General features: G+C 34.6%; 1 protein-coding gene across 1 annotated transcript in view; it reads right to left on the bottom strand.

The window, feature by feature from the left end:
• The window catches only part of atxn1a (ataxin 1a), a 205,691-nt gene that overhangs the window by 66,324 nt on the left and 126,219 nt on the right, over window positions 1-13,148 (bottom strand). Inside the window, exon 3 of the mRNA XM_056480057.1 lies at window positions 722-822. The gene's annotated coding sequence lies outside the window, so the exon portion shown is untranslated. The remainder of the gene's footprint in view (window positions 1-721; window positions 823-13,148) is intronic.

Genomic DNA, 13,148 nt, shown 5'->3' with positions numbered 1-13,148 from the left:
ACATATGCTGGATAAGTTGGCGGTTCATTCCACTGTGGCGACCCCAGATTAATAAAGCGACTAAGCCGAAAAGAAATGAATATCCCCTAACTGAAAAATGAATGGCAGTTGTGTGTCAGATAAAATTAATTTAACAGCAAATTTCTTCTGTATTTTTTCCCTTTAGTGCTCAAGAGAGTTGTATTTAAAGAATTAGTTAACCAAAACATGTAATGAACTAGGCTGCTTGCCTTCATCTTATCCACATATTATAAAATATCTAAATGTGTGTTCTGAAGGTTGGAATGATGGTAGTATTAGGAATTAATGACAGAAAGAAATTTTCGTTTTTGAGTGAACAAACCTTTATGAAAAAGGGAGGTGGGAGGCACACATTCTTTCTGAGCAGGTAATGCCCCCTTTTTCCCCCACGTAGCAGACTAAACATGGCGGCAACCATTACCCGTCATACTACAAATAATACAATCACTATTAAGCTGTTAAACATTTTAAAAAGCCATTTCTGTTTAGAAATGTGTTGAGAAAGTCTTTTTTTCCATCAAACCGAAATTGGGGAAAAAATATACAGGGGGCTAATAATTCAGGAGGGCTAATATTTCTGACTTTAATTGTATATAATAAGAATTAAAACAACTAAAATCTATTTATCATCATTAATTAAAATCTAGAATTTAATGTCAGTGCTCATGTTCATGTGTGCGAGTGCGGCTGGCTTATATACCTCATTCAGTAGCCTCCAGTGTTTCAGTGAGTGTCGTGGCCCATTGAAGTCGTTACAATCCCAACGCGGCTCGTAGTTTCAGCGCAGGCCTCCAGCACAGCCTGCAGACACAAAAACAAACAGTGTATTAATAACAACACAGATCCAGAGTCTGTACAGTCACCAACAAGACACATTCGCACCCTTGAAGCCCCGTCCCGTCATGAGGTCATGAACCGAGCGATGAGCAAACATGATCCAGGTGCACTCGGGTGCTTTTACTTCAGCCGTCACACTCATACTAGTGCAACTCTGTCATCCTGCAGCTCCACTCCCTTCAGACGCTCTCAACACAGAGCAGACCTCTATGGAAACCGACTAACAAGACAACACAAAGGCGGAGTGAGCATGTGCAGTGAGTGTGCTCTTTAAAAGGGATATATTATGCCCTTTTTTTATAAGATGTAAAACAGATTAAGTGTCCCCAGACTGTGTCACTGTCAATTTTTAGAACAAAATAACCCAGAGATCATTTGTTATAGCTTTTCAAATCTGCATCTACTGTGGGTGAGTAAAAACATGTCCCTTTACATTCAAATGTGTTGCTGATTTCCAGAAGAGGGCAGAGTCTTTACAGGCTATTCTGACACTTCAGAAACAACAAAACAAGCAAACAGGCAAGATGTCAGAAATGACCAAAAGTAAATTGAAACCATGTATGTTCTTACTAGAGTCACAAAATCAGAGAGGAAGAGGATACAACTTCTAGATGCACTTTTCCAGATTAATTTATCTATGCTTATCAATTTCATCCAAAAAGTTAAAAGAAATAAATAACATTAATTATAATTTCATTTGGAGAAAAAAGTATCACTATATTAGGAAAGATGATATAATTATGGAATATAGTGAAGGTGGATTAAAGGCTATAGATTTTGATATTATGAATGGAGTACTTAAACTTAAATGGCTGTAAACATATATAAAAAAAATGAGGATTCATATTGGTTTGTAATCCCATTTTATTTGTTTAAAAAACTGGGAGGTATACAGTATTTTTTTTACAATGTGACTTTAAATTATATAAAATTCCACTGAAACTTTGCAGGTTGTGTTGTATTGAAAAATGTTGTACAAACATATCTTCAGTCCTCATAATGTTTAATTATTGAACAATTGCTGTATATTAATGCAAGGCAAATCTTTTTTTTTTTTTGGAGGACTGGTGGCAAAATGATATTTGGCCAGTACTGCACATTTTAGATAAGAATGGTGGTTTTGTTAGTTGCAATGAGCTTGGTACTATCTTTAAATTTAATTGTGTTAAAAAAGATGATTTGAAAGTAATTAGAGGTATTCCCTTACCATTAATTAATTTGTTAAATTAGATCCTAGTTTATTCCAATGTCACACCAAAAATTATGGATCTTAAAATAGGCAAGTTAAATTTTGTGGACAATAAATGTGCAAATACGTTTATTAGAAAGTGTCTTATACAGGAATGCTATCCTGGTGCTATTAATAGAAGTTATATTTTCCAACCTTTTAATAAGAATTTAGTTAAGAAAATTAGATGCAAATATTTGATATTTCCTATTCCTCCAAAATACAGAGTCGTACATTTTAAAATGATGTATGGTATTTTCCCTGCAAAGGAGTTTCTGAGGAAAAGATTTAATGTGAATTGTAATGTTTGCCAATTCTGCAATAGTGATAATGAAACTGTTGAACATCTATTTCTTTATTGTAATTTGGTTAATCATTTCTGGTCTGATGTGGAAAACTGGATAAAACAATATATTTCAATGTTTCCTTCTATTTGTTGGGACATTGTGTAATTTGAAGTACATTTGGACAGCAAAGAGGATGACTTAACTGCAAACTGTTTACTTATTTTACTTAAATGCTTCATTCATAAATCTCAACATTTCAACGTTTTGAAAACAGCTCCTCAATTGACTGTCTTTATAAAAGGAGTTTGCCACCTATGTAGAAGCTATAAAAATAATGAAGGATGCGAAGGCTTAACAATTAAATGATTTGTTTCAAGAATATGGTTTTATTTTACCCCTTACAGAGTTTCTGTTTGACATCTGCACAGTCTGTTGTTCTTTTTTGTTAAGTTATTTTATACATTTGTTTGTTTGTTTGTTTGTTTTGTGTAATTTTATGGCTTTATATTTGATTTACTGTATATCTGACATGTCTCAGTCAGTTTGTGCAAGATTATGTTTGACACATTGGGTGGCACAGTGGGTGGAAACGTGCAGATTATGGGGTGTAATATAATATAATATAATATAATATAATATAATATAATATAATATAATATAATATAATATAATATAATATAATATAATATAATATAATATAATATAATATAATATAATATAATATACCCTTCTTTTATCAAATCTGAACGGTTTGTTTACCTACAGATCTTGCAGAAAAAGGCTGATTAAAATATAGTTACTGGGCTGTCCTTACTTACATTTTCTGGGTTGGTACATGCACCAGGGATCCGATTATAACATGTAAACAAGGAAAAAGATATTCAGATTTTCATGATATTTCCACTTTGAATAAAGATGCTCCTCATTAGAGCTGCACTCAGATCAGCATTATCTGTTTTTGGTAACCACCTGCGGTATTCCATGAGGCATTAGCATCGTAATGACATCACATCCCTCAACTCCCAGAAGCGCAGATCTTAGATCAGTATTGAGGAGCAGGACTCCACAGCGCAGATTGCAGTGAGGAAGCCGTGTGTCATTCATCTCTGGGGTATTACGTGAGAAATAAACTGTTGCCTTTAGAGGATTAGATAGCGGCAATCTATTTCCAAGTGACATGCCCTCTGCTTATGTAGCATTTGTGTCGCAGCTATGGATGTACAAAAATATTTTTAAAAGTTGACTAATCTCACAGAACTGAAAGCCCAGTATGAAAAGAGTGGTTTCAGGTTCGACAGAGATTTCTTAATGATCAAAAGTCTCTAAAAAGTGCAACAGATGCCACTTTTAAGCATCTTAAAAAGCCTATATCTTAACAGATATTTATTTATTAGTATTATTTTTATTGTAATATTATACAAAAGGTACTCATATTGGGATCACATACAAATGAAAGAAACAAAGAGAAAAAAAACCCAACAAAAAAACTGATGAAAAGCAAAACAAAACAAAAAAGGTATTATATATATATATATATATATATATATATATATATATATATATATATATATACACACACACACACACACACACACACACACACACACACACACACACACACACACACACACGCACACACACACGCACACACACACACACACACACACACACACAACATGCATAACAGTAGAAAATCATTTACATATGAATAATTAGTCACACATATCAATAAATGAAGTGAATCACACAGATATAAATAAAAGAGATAAAAACCAAGCAGTGGTAAGGAGTCACAACAATGATAGTAATGTATTGATATATAATAATGACAGATGACAGTAAAAAAGTTGACAACAGTAACAACAACAACAACAACAATTACAACTACTACTACAGCAATTATTAATGCTACTAATATTGCAACTACTACTGCTGCTACTACAGCTACTTCTACTACTACTGCAACAACTAACACCACCACAATGACCGCTGCTACTACTACTACTACTTCAACAACCAAGGGCATAGTTTTGCTCTTGACATTGTTGGGGACATACCATCTTAGAGCTGCATTGAACAGCACAAGTTCTGTTTCATGCTTTTAAAAACACGAATAAAGTACTTAATAATATAAAATAAGCACCAAATAATGCAAATAACAATCATATCCCATGCTGCAAAAGTCAATTTACATGATTTTACTGTAGTCGGGCTTTGAGGAGGTATGAATGTAGAGAAATTTAGAGAGATGTGTGACGCAATTTAACTATTTTATGCCGATTATAGTTTCTCATAATCATGGAGGCCAAAATCTAAAGCGAATTTTGATTAATTGCACAGCCTTGGTTAATAGTATTATGATGAACTCGTAGCAAACCTGACTTTTTGCACAAGTAGGTTACTAAGGGTTGACGGAGCATTATTTTATTATTTTGAAGTTGATTTAATTATTGGTAGGGACATTTGAGTAATTGGTGGATATTGGTGGGACATCAATCCATCAATGCCAATTCTACGCTCTTGTCAACAACTACTACTACGACTACTTCAACAACTACTTCAACAACCACAACAACTACTACTACTACTATTTCAACTACAACAACTATAACATCCACAACTACTACTATAACCACCACTAATACTATAACCACAACTACTGTAACAACAACAACAACAACAACAACAACAACAACAACAACAACTATTATTTCAACTACAACAACCACAACTACTTCAACATCCACAACTACTACTATAACCACCACTACTACTATAACAACCACAACTACTGTACTTCAACAACCACAATTACTAATATAACAATAACTACTACTATAACCACAACTATTACTGTAACAACAACAACAACTACTACTACTACTACTACCACTACTACTACTTCAACAACAACAACTACTACTACTCCAACCACTACTACTACTACTACTTCAACAACAACAACAACAACAACAACAACAACAAGAACAACAACCACTACTTTTTCAACAACAACTACTACTAGCACCACCACCACTACTACTACTACTACTACTACAACAGCTTCAACCACTACCACTACTACTTCAACAACCACTACAACTACAACTACTACTACTTCAACAACAACAACAACAACAACAACAACCACAACTACTACTTCAACAACAGCAACAACTACTACTTCTACTTCAACCAACCACTACTAGTATTACTTGAACTACTATTACTACCACCAACACCACCACTACTACTTCTACTACAGCTTCAACCACTACCACAACTACTTCAACAAACACTACAACTACTTCAACAACAACAACTACTACTACTACTATGGTACAACCACTACTACTATTACTACAACTTCAACAACCACAACTATTATTTTAACCACAACTACAACAACAACAACAACAACAACAAAAACAATTACTTCTATTTCAACAACCACAACTACTTCAACAACCACAACTACTACTATAACTTAAACTACTACTACTTCAACAACCACAACTACTTCAACAACCACAACTACTACTATAACCACAACAACAACAACAACAACAACAACAACAACAACAACAACAACAACAACAACTACTACTACTACTACTACTACAACCTAAATAATGACAATGGTCAATACAGATATTTAGCAGCACATGGCACATTAACATTTTTAAAATTCATATTAATAAATAGTGATTCATTAAAAAAAAATAATAAAACATGTGTATAATTACATATTTTTTTTGTATAAAATAATGTATTTATACAATTGAAGTCTGATTTATTAGCCCTCCTGAATTATTAGCCCCCTTGTATATTTTTTGCACTAATTTCGTTTTAATGTAAAGCAGATTTTAACGCATTTCTAAACATATTAGTTTTAAGAATTAGTTTTTAAAAACTGATTTCTTTTATCTTTGCCATGATGACAGCACATACTATTTTACTAAATATTTTCAAGACACTAGTATTCAGCTTAAAGTAACATTTAAAGGCTTAGCTAGATTAATTAGGTTAACTAGGCAAATAAGCGTAATTAGGCAAATCATTGTATAAAAATGGTTTGTTCTCTAGACAATCGAAAAAAAATATTGCGTAAGAGGGTTGATAATATTGACCTTAAAATGACTTAAAAAAATAAAAACAGCTTTTATTCTAGACAAAATAAAACAAATAATAAGAAAAAAAGTATTGGAAATACTGTGGAAAAATTGCTTCCTCTGTTAAAGATTATTTGGGAGATATTTGAAAACGGAAACAAAATTCACTGGAGGGCTAATAATTTAGATTTCAACTGTATATAAATAATCAATTATTATTATTTTTCTTTTGTTTGAGTTACTTTAGTTTGATACACATTTTCAATGTACAGTCTTTTCACTTTTATAACCAGAAATATCAATACACATATCCATTGTCACCCATCCCCTAGTTGCAAGGCAGCAGGGTTTATGGCTCGAGTTGCGATGCAAATGGAAGGCAGAGGTCACGGTTTCATGTCAATGTCATTTCGTGCTTTCTTTGCAGTGATTAACAAGTATACACTCGTGCCATATCATCCAATTCTGCAGATTAATTATCCTCTGTGCTGCTCTGGCAACATTGTATTTTGGCAGACGTGCTGATAAAGCATCATTGATGAGCGAGAGAGAGACCAGACAGATGGTCGCAGCGGGTGCTGCAGTAAAACTTGTGACAACAGCCATTAGTGCTACAGGAGTCTGAGACCGAGGACTGATAGTGGGATGTGTGAACATGTGAACGAGGGAGGGAACAAGTGCCAAATCCAAAAGCAACACAGGAGAAAAACCAAGACACAAGTGCTATAGTATACAACATTATATATGCAGACATACTAGACATACTATCGTATTAAAACACTCTTAGTCTCCTGTGCATTTAAGAAGCTTGAAAACAAGATTGGTTTTGGCCATGGTATATTAAAAAGTTATATTTTTAGCAACTTAGTTTACATAAAAGTATGACATTATAATACTGTGCACACTGTTAACAGACTGCATATACAAATGCTTAGAAATCTGATACTTGGAATTAGAAATCTGATACATGGAAATATATGCAAATTACATACATGACAAACAAATTCATATCTGGATTTTACACATTATAACATAAGTGAATTATGAATATATATATTCATTTCAATTCAAGTTCATTTGTACTGAGCTTTTTACAATTTATAGAGCTTTACAAAAGGTGCATATTATTGAATTACAATCAAAATCACAAAAGTTACGGTTTTTAGTTACCATGAATTTATTTGTTACTATTAACTTTAATTAACTAGTAACTAATTAATGGGCGGCGCGGTGCAAGAAGAAAGTAGGTCGCTGGTTAGAACCTTGGCTGGATCAGTTGGCATTTCTGTGTGGAGTTTGCATGTTCTCCCCAGGTGCTCCAGTTTCCCCCACAAGTCCACAGACATGCGCTATAGGTGAATTGGCTGGGCTAAATTGTCCCTAGAGTATGTATGTGTGTGAATGAGAGTGTATGTTTCCCGGTTGCAGCTGGAAGGGCATGCATAAGTTTCATTCATGCATAAGGGTTCATTCCGCCGCTGAGACTGCAGCTCTGCACAAGACGTTTGGCCAGCGAAGAAATTAAAATGGTCGTGCCCAACTGAGTCTGGTTTCTCTCAAGGTTTTTTTTCCTCACTTCGCCAATTAGTGAAGTTTTTTTTCCCTCTCCACTGTCGCCTCTAGCTTGCATGGTTTGGGATCGGTAGAGCTACGCATCGATGGATTTGCTCTTCAGTGTTTGGACTCTCAGTAGTGATTTTAAACCACACTGAACTGAGCTAAACTGAACTGAACTTAAACACTACAAACTGAACTACACTGTTCCAATTTACTATGACCTTTTATGTGAAGCTGCTTTGACACAATCTACATTGTAAAAGCGCTACACAAACAAAGGTGAATTGAATTGAATTGAATTCTGCTGTGGCGACACCACATAGTTAACCTGCAGTTATATATGCAACATATATTTTGAAATATTGCAAAAATGGCCCCTTTCGACTTTTTTGGCGCCATTGGAATTATAAATATGAGCATAGTGTCAAGCCAGAAATTATTCATACACCAGGACTTGACTGTAAATGTTGAAATATATTAGATATAATTATTCATACAACTGTTCTGTCTGGTTCTTGAATCTAATTGGCTGATAGTTGTGCGATATTCTGCTATATCAGAACTCGTACAGCCTCCTCACCTTTCTGTATTACTCCACCCATATAGAGTGACAGCAGATCAAAAAACTCACTACAGTTTGACAAATATTGCAGCTGTTGGATAACAATGTAATTTTGAGGCTTTTTTTAGGTGAGAATGTAGTTCTTTTAGATTGCGACTATGCAGTTTAATTATAGGGACATTGCCTTTTTTAAATATTTATATTTTTGGAGATACAGAGCGACGGCATCTCTCAGCCAGTTATACTGAGCAGAGCAGAGCAAAGGCGGTTGACATTCCACCACAGAGGCGACAGAGACTGCATATTAAGCCCTTAGAGGAGAAAAACTCAACGTGATTTCAAACTACAGCTGATCAAATCATTATAAAAACAGGTAAGTGACTTTCTAAGTCAAAATCTTTGTCTTTAGTATGTTGTAATGCTGTATTCATACTATAGTCAGATAGTGTTTCTGATGATGTTTGCTTTGCTTTGGTTTTTTCAGGGTGATCTCCCGATTGCAACAGAGAAATTCTAGGAAATGTCTCTAGACTGATGGCATTTTATGCCGTTCAGCCTTATAATCTTAGAATGTCAGCAAAATCACCTGTTTTGTCATCGCTTTAGATATTACGCTACAGAATCATTAAAATCGGACATATTTTCTGATGTCAGCTGCAGATGTGAATGAATGGCAGAAGACAATAGTTCCTCATACAAAAGGATTTTTAGACTCTCCGTGTTTGATTTTCTTTTTTAATTACACGGTTAGGCCGTTGAATTCTTGTATAAACGCAATATCACGCTCGTAGTTGTGCAATTTGACTGTATGTCGTCACTGGTGGGACACTAAGGCACTTGGCTTGCAGCCTCATGGCAATGCACACCTCCCACAAGTGCAGACATAAAGCCATATCGCACTGCTACTCGTGTGATTTTGCTCATATATAAAGTTAGACATTTGAGCTAATATATTTGAAAATATATGTGCATATTTGTAATTCCAATGGTTAAAAGAACTATGAAAGCGACCATTTTTGCAATGTTTTGAAATACATTTTGCATATACTGTATGACATTTTATATACAGTATGTGAAATCCAAATATATACTTTTATGTAACATATGTCATTAGTATGCATTGTCATATATCAGATTTCTACGTGAGTTCTCACACTATCAATCCATTTTCTGTTTAAAAAAAATAATCTGACAATAACACCTATTTGCATACTTGTATATATTCTATTATTTTCTAATGACTATATTACAGTATTTTTTTTAGGATTATAGAAGAGCAGTACAATAACTTGACACATTCATGCAAGAAATCTGATTTGTTCAATATCTTTGTATCTCCTTGATTTAAAAACTTTCATTGAAGCATTAGAAACTTTAATGTCGACCAAAATCATAACAAAATTCCATTGGAGGCAAAGAATTATATGGAAATTAGACAAAATGACAAAACAAAGATGGACAAAGAGCTACTATTTAACATTGCTGAAAGTTTGTGTTTTGTGCACAACTGAAATTATTGTGGTGAAATTAACCGGTTTTAATTCTGGTACTCTCTACAACAATCAAATTTATAGATGATCTAGCTGCAGGTTAATTGTCCAATGCACTAAAACTAAACCCACTGCAGACTGCTTGAATGTCCTACCTCAAAAGGTCTCTGTGCCGTAGATGATCTTCATAGTGCTGCTACAACCACAGCGTGAATGATCAATCTAACCCAGAGTCAAGAGGACATCTGCTTTACTACGGTGAGAAAATTATTACACCAGGAGCGTTCTCTAATAGGTAACCAAGCATGATACTAATTCCATTGAATCTATTTTGTATTTCCAGAAATCTGAGGTTAAAACACAATCCTGTGGCTGAGCGTTTATATCAGATGTACTGTATGCAGCTGTTTAATAATAAAAAACACCATTACTGCCACTTTAATGTCTTTTTCTACTTTTATGCGTCACGTGGTTGCGGCTCAAGTCATAAACGGGAGTGGAGTAATTCTTGCAAGCTCAGTCTTTTTATGAGACACGCTTCACACATCATTTAGACATTTCTCTGAATATCACTTCCCTCAAAAATCAGCTCCTGGAGGCCTAGCTCGGGCTGTTGTGTTGTGTAAACAAGACTGCCAGGATCCCTCAGGTCAGTGTTTAAGGTGACACACATGTGTGGTAAATGCTTTTAAGACCAGGAATTTTCTAGCAGTAGACACACAAACTTTGACCAATTTGGTTTGAATGACTGTAACAAACTTTTAAGAAATTGCTGTCACAGTTTACATTAGGCGGACTTAATTACTACGTACTTGTGTACAAAATACAGATGTTCATAATTGAGTCTTTATTGGTATTCATACATCCAGAAACTTTTTTTCTTTTTACCCTCTTTCTTTCTTTAATGATGTTTATATGCATGTACAGTATGTATTTATCAGGCCCGTAGGCAGCCTGGTGAAAGGGGTGGTTCTTTTTTTTCAAAAAGTGGCCCTTTTTGCAGTTATTCGCCTCATTTTCTATTTAATTATGGTTTTATGCTCAATCCAATTAAATTTGTAAAAATGATTAGGTTAACTTAATCGAATTGTGTTGAGACAACATGAAGCAATTTTTACAGCGTAATTTAAAATTTTTGCAGTGATCTGTGGGGGAAGTTAGGTCTTTTGATTTGGACTGTAAGCAACGACTCAAAACACCATGGCAATCTACTTAGCAGCAATCTAGCACTGACATCGTACACTCAAAAAACGTTTTTTCTTGCTTGTTCAAACTACTTGACTAAGCACAATTCTTGATTTTTTAATTAAAATTTTTTAAAGGGGGGGGGAGGGGGGGCTTAATTATTTTATGTTCAATCCACTTCAATTTGTTAAGTAAACAATCAATTTGTGTTGGGAAAACATACATAAATTGTGTAAAACCCTGCAGTGTTTTTACAGTGTATCAACTACATTAACATCCAAAACAATATAGAAACTACTATACAGTACATAACAACACCTATGTGAACAACCAGAACACCTTAGCAACCATATCACAATGCATTAACCCCAAAGATTACTGATTACCCATATCTTATGTAACACAGGCTATAATAACTCATCAAAATGCCCTAGCAACCATTCAGAATACCCTAACAACCACAGCATAACTCATTAACACACCTGTCAGGGCAGCTTAGATCACATCAGATTGCACTATTACTCAAAACACCTTAAAGGTGCAGTATTTAAGTTTGACACCTAGTGGGTGAACTAGGTATTGCATACCTGGATCAAAACAAATGCAAGCGCAGGTTGCCAGATTGAGGACCAACAGGAGCGAGTCTGACTAGAGCCTAAAGGCTGATTTAAGGCTGATTTAAATCGTGTTCTATATAAAAGCAACGGCACCCGATAGAAAGAATATTTTTTACATTAAAACGATTTACGTCTTAACCAACACCTCGAATTGAAATATTATAAAAGGCTTCTATTTCTTGCAGCTGAACAACAGAAAACTTTGATCACCTCAGGTACACCTTATGTGCTTTATTCAGTGTTAAATGCTAACAATGTGAGTTTGAATGTCCTTTTACAAGACATTCATTACCATACTGAAGGCAGCAGCAGATCTTGAAGATAAAATAAACCGTCTGAAATTGAACTTTAGAACTGTGGCTCAAAACCAACATATATCAGTGATTCAGCATCTACATTTAATAATTTTAAATAGGTAGAATATGTATTAACAAGATTATAAACCTTACCATTTCGTGAGTGTATATCCTGTGCTTCTGAATGGCTGTATTTAAATTTCTGTCGTGCGTATCTCATCACGTAGCGTGTTGTTAAGACACAGAGTTACAATGTAACCTGCTCTAATGTTTAAGTTCATAATATTTATATTATTTGCTAATTAATAACCTCATGTGGAACTCTGAATCTGCGTCTCATTTCGGAGTCTGCTACTGTCCACCGGAGGTCGCATTTCGGTCACGGACGCATGCTTTGAGAGATTTTCTGACTGAATGAATGAAATACACTGTTTTCCAGCAAGGCAACTGGGGTGCTGAAATATAATTGGCTAAACTTAAAATTGGGCAGGTTAAAATATTCAAAACAAAGACAGCTTTCTGGCACATAACTTACATTTTCTAAGCAGAATATCTGGCTTCAGCATTGTTTTTCAGATAAACAAGAATGTTCACTTGGCATGTTTCTTAAATTTCTGCAAACATATTATGCTATTTTTATGCTTTAGAAGAGTCAAAAACGTACATACAGCAGCTTTAACAACTACATAGCAACCACCCAGAACACCCTAGCAACCACATCAGAATGCAAACAACGTGCATTAACAGAACATAAAGCGTGCATTAACAGAACACAGCAACACCCTAGCACTGCGTGTGTGAATTTTGCACTTCAAAAAGTTAGCTATTTACACATATTTTTTTGTGAGAATCCCTTATTAGGGATATAAAATAAAAGTCTCTTAGACACAAATGTTTAGCTCTCATTCTAGCGCTGCTTTTGCATGCTCAAATGGCCTGATCATAAACCCGTAAAA

Source organism: Danio aesculapii, chromosome 19 (genome assembly GCF_903798145.1).
Source record: "Danio aesculapii chromosome 19, fDanAes4.1, whole genome shotgun sequence".
NCBI lineage: Eukaryota > Metazoa > Chordata > Actinopteri > Cypriniformes > Danionidae > Danio > Danio aesculapii.
This window is presented reverse-complemented; position numbering and strand designations above follow the sequence as displayed.